Source organism: Sminthopsis crassicaudata, chromosome 6 (genome assembly GCF_048593235.1).
Source record: "Sminthopsis crassicaudata isolate SCR6 chromosome 6, ASM4859323v1, whole genome shotgun sequence".
In the NCBI taxonomy this organism is placed as follows: Eukaryota; Metazoa; Chordata; class Mammalia; order Dasyuromorphia; family Dasyuridae; genus Sminthopsis; species Sminthopsis crassicaudata.
Genome location: NC_133622.1, coordinates 9,181,284 through 9,188,057, shown reverse-complemented (window position 1 = coordinate 9,188,057; position 6,774 = coordinate 9,181,284).

The following is a 6,774-nucleotide window of genomic DNA, read 5'->3' as shown; positions in this document are numbered from 1 at the left end:
TAGGTCTTGGGAACAGCAGAAAGACCAGCAGGGTTACAAAATGGATGAAAGGGAATTCTCGCTACCATGCCTAGGAAAACCAGGGGACAGGGCAAGCTGGGCTAAGTGTGAGGGGAAGCACTTCCCTTTACTCGGTGCTTCCGAGTTTTGATGGGGGATCTGGTGTGGTGGAAGGTAAACAAGAATTACTGAGGCTGCTAATTTGGGAGAATCTGTCTCAGGGCCAAGTTCCTGTATACAGAAGCTTAATGATTGGGGAAGGGTAGAGCAAGAAAGGGGAGATGTCAGATAATACATACTGAAATGTGGTATAAGATCGAAAGAACACAGCTCTAGATCTCTTGAGATCATCTTGTTTAATCCCTTCTTATGGTAGAAGAGGAAACAGTTCCAGGGAGATTGAAAGATATCTCCAGGATCATTTGAGTAGTAAACGTCAGAATTGGGATTGGAAACAAAGAGATAACCAGATTGTGGAAATTTATAATTTTCTTTCTCCCTTCTTTTAGGTCCTAAACCAGTGTTCATATTCACAGTTACACAGATTATTTCTTAAATATAATTTCTCCTTTACCCTTTACTCTTACCTATAAGGAATCTCTTTATTAGTCACTCCCTTTTCTCTAGCAGTGCTTTTTTCCTCATTCCCTTTAAGTTCAAAATATAGAATATGATTGTGAAAAATGCTTAATCCAGCCAATTCCTAAATTGTCTCCATTTCGGGCCCGCACCGATGTTCTCCTTGCACAATGTATGTCTTGGAGGGCTCTCGGTGTTCGGTTTAATTCTTTGTCAGAAGACTCGATTTGCCTTATAAACGTCAAGGTTAGTTCAAGGTTGAAGCTGTCCCATTGCACTAGAGATCTAAGATGCAAATATATTTAGTTAATTCTTGTGATGTTCAGAGGGCACCTAGCCTTACAAAGCCATTAGCATTCAGAGGCCATTGGTAGCAGACAGGCATCCAATCACAGTGTGCATTAGCAAAATTAGATGTGTTGATTAAAGATCCAGATTATGTGGGGTGTGTTTATACATCAAACTGAGATGGTTTTAAATCTGCAGAAGAATGTCATTTTGCCTCTTTTAGGGGAATGGGGAGGGAGAAGTATTACATTTCTTCCCTCCCCCTAAATCTGTATTTCAGAATGTATTCTTTCCAGCAATCTTTGGGAAAGTCTGTTTTATTTTTTTTTTTTTCTCCCACTCATCAGAATAAAATCTGTTATGGTACTCTAGGGACATTATTAAAAATAGAGATGGTTCTAATGTAGATTGCAAAATAAGTGTGAAACCAGTGGAGAAACTTAATGCACAAAACATTAAAATAGACAAGTGGGAGGATGGTGAGTATTAATGAACCATCGAACATTGGGACTTTTCTGTTACTTGTTACTATTTGTGAAATTGTGCTAAAACTAAAGATTTTTCTAGAAAGGGCTGATCTACAGTGAGAACCTGGGTGAGAATTAGACCATGGACCACAGAGCTAGGAGAATCTTTAGAGATCATAGAATTCTAAGAATTCTTTTTTTTTTTATTAAGTTATATTTTATTTTCCGTTGTGAATTCTCTCCCTCCTTTCTCCCTGCCCTTATCCATTGAGAGTGCAAGAAAAACAAAATAGTTACAGATATATAACATTTTACAAAATAAATTCTTGTATTAGTCCTGTTCTTCCTCATCACCCCCCCCCCAAAAAAAAAGAAAAGTAAAAAGAAGAGAAAATATGATTCAGTCTCCATTTTTAGTCCATCAGGTTTTTGTCTTCAGGTGTATTTTCATCATGGGCCATTTGGAATTGTGGGTAGTCGTTGTTGATCAGGGTTCTTATCTTTATCTTTATTTTATTATTTATTATTATTTTATTATATTATTTATTAGTTTATTATTTTTATAATATAGTTGTTACTGTATAAATTGCCTTCCTGCAGACCACTCATTTTATAGAGAAGAATAATATTTAATCTAATTTGTAAATCATTGGAAATCAGTTTCATATCTTTCCACAAACCATATTTTTTTGGCAAGGGTTATAGAGTTCAAAGCATTAGTTAGAGAGTCTTTGGGAATTTAAGAATGTGTTCACCGAGACAATGATTTATTATTATAGAGTAGGCTAAGCTGATGCACGAAGTTTATCTGCATTTAGGAAGCCGTAAAAGATCATAGTGCAGGAGGTTGTTCTGTAAATGTGGATCCAGCAAACCATACCTCCAGGGACCTTAATCTCTAAGGTTACACCTTTCTACAGAAGGGACTTTCCTTCTGGGGCTGGGGCTTCAGTGGGGAAGGAAGGAAGGTTGTTGGGAATGGAATGAGCTGCAGAGAAGGCTTAATCAAGTAACATTTGCTCAGTATTTCTACATCTTGATCTCCAATCCTTTGACATGTTCATATGAGCCAGAGGGAGGAAATTCATTCATAACAAGATGTTTCCTTTCAGAAAATGGTTGTGGAGAGCTCACTCCCAAATATGAGGAGATTGCTTAGGGGAAGTGACCTGATAGAAGCTGCTTGAAGGGGATGAGGGATGTTAGAAATTTGACCATCTAACAGCTTTTCGGAGAAGCACCTAGAAGTCTGCTTTTGTATGTAGTTGTTTCCCATAACACACCTGAACTTATTCGAGTTCCTTGAGATCAGGAATTGTTTCACTCTTTGTATCTCTGACGTGTAACATAGTGTCTGGTATACTCTAGGCACCTAATACATGCTTGTTGATTGATTGACAAACCATTTGCATTGCCTTGGATAACCGAGTCTCAGTTTTCTCATCTATAAAATGAGGATAAAACTACCTCCTTTCTTCCCAGAATTATTGTGAGGGTCAAATGTGATAATATATTAAAAACATTTTGGAACCATATGGCAGGATATAACTTCATGCAGCTGGTGTTTTTGCTGTTAATATTTTGGGGAAAACTTCGTAAGGCGTGCAACCAAATCTCTATAGATATATAGAAGGTTCATATATGGAAGGTTCATAACCTCTTAAGAGGTGAAAGTAGATTACTGCACAAACCATCAAAGAGAGAAATGTTCAACGAGCATTTATGCTTTATGGAGGCTGCACAAAAATGCAGAGAACAATGTATTTTCTAGAAGAAGTTTATAGCCCAGTGGAGAAGAGAGGAGGAGCAGAGCTGAAATAACCTTGGACTTGGAGTCAAACACTTGAATCTGAGTTTGGGCTCTGATGTTAATTAGCTGTGAGCAAATCACTTAACCCCTCTGTTGCTTCCATTTCTTTCTTTCTTATAATGTTTTCCATATTTAGCTTACGAAGTTGTTGGTAGAAAAGCACTTTATATATTGTAATCATAGAAATGTGAGCAGATTTTAAGATAGAAATAAAGGAGGAGTAGTTAGTTAGAATAACATGAAATTTTAATAACAGTTCAATATGTCAAATAAAAGAGCTTTCACAAGATAGAACTAATTCCAAAATATGTGATTGGTAGAGGGAGAAGAAGCTTCAGTTAGTGTTGTCAAGGGGAGATTATTTAGAAAAGACTTTCTAGAGGTGTTTGGACAGGTAGGATTTGGTTGAGGATCAAGGAGACTTGGGAAATCTCCCTCTCATGTCAGCCTGGCAAGTCTGGTTCTTAAAAGTGGATGTGAACAAAGAGTTAACACTGGAGAAAATTTTTTTCTTTCCTTTTTTTCTTTGTGCCTTTGGCTTTTATATCAACTTCATTTCCATTTTTATTTCTTCTCTTCTCCTCTAACTAAAACCAATTTTTTTTTTTTTTTTTTTGTACAGAGATTTCAAAAGAAAGAGGGGAAAAGATTGGTTCAGTAAAACTAATAAACATGTGTGTGAGGGTAGATGCTGTGGTCCCTGCCTTTAGGTCCCCATCTCCATGGTGAAGAATGGACATTCATTCTATGTTTGCCAGTGTGGTCTAGCAGGAAAAGGAACAGAAGGTCTGGATTCAAATACTATCTCTGTTGGTTGTTACCTTGGTGAATTGGGGGGGATCTCTGTCTCGGGTCCTGTCTTGATAAGGGTAGAAGCCAGAACTGAGTCTAAAACTCATCCTCCTCAAGGGATCATGGAGAGGAGCTTCTTTGCCCCAGTGGTGTCTTTACAGGCCATTTTAGAGGAAAGAATGAATTCTGGAACGCAAAACTCTGGTAGTTGCAAATAGTGGGGGCCAAATGCTAATTTCAATGCTAAAGTTCACCAAAGAGTGTTTCAATATGTCTGAATAAGGCATGAACACTCTGGGGCCAAGGAACTTTCAGCCGAAATAAACTGACTTTAATTGTAAATAGAACAAAGAAAAGAGCTTTTCTCTGCAGACTCTTTCCTCTATGCAATATCATGTGATCCTTTTTGTGTATGTGTGAGGGGAGGGAAGAGAGACGTCCTCTTTACCCTTCAACCTTATTTTGTTCTATCACAAAATGTGCCGTATTTAAAGTCACTTGGAATTCTAATCTGTTTTAAATTAAGTGATGTAAATTTATCTCTTACATTTTTATGTCATCATTAGTAAGTGTAGAAAAATAAGAAAAAATAATGTAATGTAGGTAATTGACTATTTTGTAGCAGTGTGAAGGACTGATTGTCTTTCGGTGACAGCGAAGACTTTATCAATAATAAGGAAGAGCAAATGAATCTTGTTAAATGCTCCTTAGAATTCTCTTCGTTGGGTTTTGTAACTGCAGTTATTAAAACGAGGTTTACTAGGTCATCCAATGATTGCCAAATAAAAGCAATAGGAAATAAAGCATAAGATGTTTGCTTAGATTTCTTCCCCTTTGTTTTATTTTGTTTTATCTCTCTTGAACTCTGTGGGATGTCCTGGAAGTTTTTCTTTCAGAGTAACTATGACCCATAAATCTTTCTCATTGTGTCTTATGAGTCTCTTTCAAATAGCATCTAAGTTTCTTTTTTTAAGTTGCTAAAACTAAACAAAACAAAAGCCTCCAAAAAGAATAGCTTACTTTCAATCGGCATCTTTTGTTATAGCTATTTCAAAAATGACCATATTCTGGGTGATAATATAATTTACATTTTTAAAAAAGTTCTTTGAAAATGGAATTAATGATTGAAATTGGTAGTGATCCAGACTTAAGCAACCTGCTCATACTACATATATATATTTGTGTGTGTGTAAAGGAAAGAAATATTAGGAAGATGAATTACTCGCCCTAGGCCACATAATCAAGCAAACTGGTTGATGGAGGCTAAAGATCAAATTCTTGACTTCTAGGTATTTTGGTTCCTCAGTCATCCTGTCTTGCCAGTAAAATGAGACTAGAGGCCTCAGTTTCGTTTCAGGGAACTTTTGTTCGTTCCTGACACTGCTTTCCATGATTTAGACTAGATCCTTTAAAAGGATATGGGAAGAAGTCAAGTCTGAATTTGTGCATCTAAGTGCCCCGTAGAGAGATATGAATTATTTTCACAAATATCACTGATTTAACATCACATTGTGATATAAAGGAAAATATAAAGCATATATTAAATATACTATAACATGTTTTGTGTAGACTGCGACATTGAATGGCCTATTTTGCCACATTATTATATATATGTTATGTAAAATTATTTATGACATGTATGTGCTAATTAACATGCCATTATATGTAATATTATTATTTCCAGGCTATTATTAAATATGCTATTATACATTATTGTACATAGACTGATATGCTATTCTAGCGTATTATAATGCTATGTGATTTGTTACTTATAGGTGGAAGTAAAATCTTTGATTTCATCAGTGTAGATAACTCCTTCCATTGATTAATCAACACCTTAATTATAACTTATAGTTTTAGGGAAATAAAGGAGTCAGAGAGAGAGTGGGTGCCTTGTCTACCCATGTGTCAGAGTCTTCTGCATTGCAAGACTGGCTTTCTATCTTATGAGTCTCTTTCAAATAGCATCTAAATTTCTTTTTTTAAGTTGCTAAAACTAAACAAAACAAATCTCCAAAAAGAATAGCTTACTTTCAATTGTCATCTTTTGTTGTAGCTATTTCAAAAATGACCATATTCTGGGTGATAATATAATTTACATTTTTAAAATTGTCAATTATGAACCTTTCTGATGATTCGTTTGCTTTTTTAAAATAAGTGACATGGAAGTCACTGTTTCATCCTTCTTTGTGATAGTTATCTACATCATATTATTTTTTATTTCTATACTTTTGTTAATGTCCTTCCTTAAAGATGTGAACCAACTATTAAAAAACAAAGTTCTATCTTGTGAATACAGATTGAAGAGACATAATTTTGGGAGTGTGGTCCCCTATCAGAGATAATGTGTTTTTTTGGCCATGGCAACCCAGAAAACAAAGAAATATAAATAAAAAGTGGTCTTCCTACATGAACAACCTTCTTTGATTTCTGCACCAGCAGAATGGTGGGAAGGGATCAGAGAGTGCAGAGAATCATCATTTTGAGACCATGATAAGCTAGCTTGCCTGCTGAGATCCTTGTTCAACAGCCACTGTGGGTGCACGTTATTGGAGGGACTGAATCATTTAGGAGAGCTCTTGGTACGTGCTCCTGCAATGTCAGGACAACCAAGGGTAGCCTCCAGCAATATGGATAGACCTAACTGTGGGGGATATTCCCTGGGGGGATGTTTGGGGAGGTTATCAACAGTGGTCTCACAGGGTTGGCAAACAGGGATGGGTTGTGATCTGAAACATAGGAAGAAGCTCCTAAACTGATGGAATCCCACATGCATTTGAGTATGTATTGAGAGTATTATAAAGTTTGTCTACATTTGCCTTTTTAACTTTACATTTA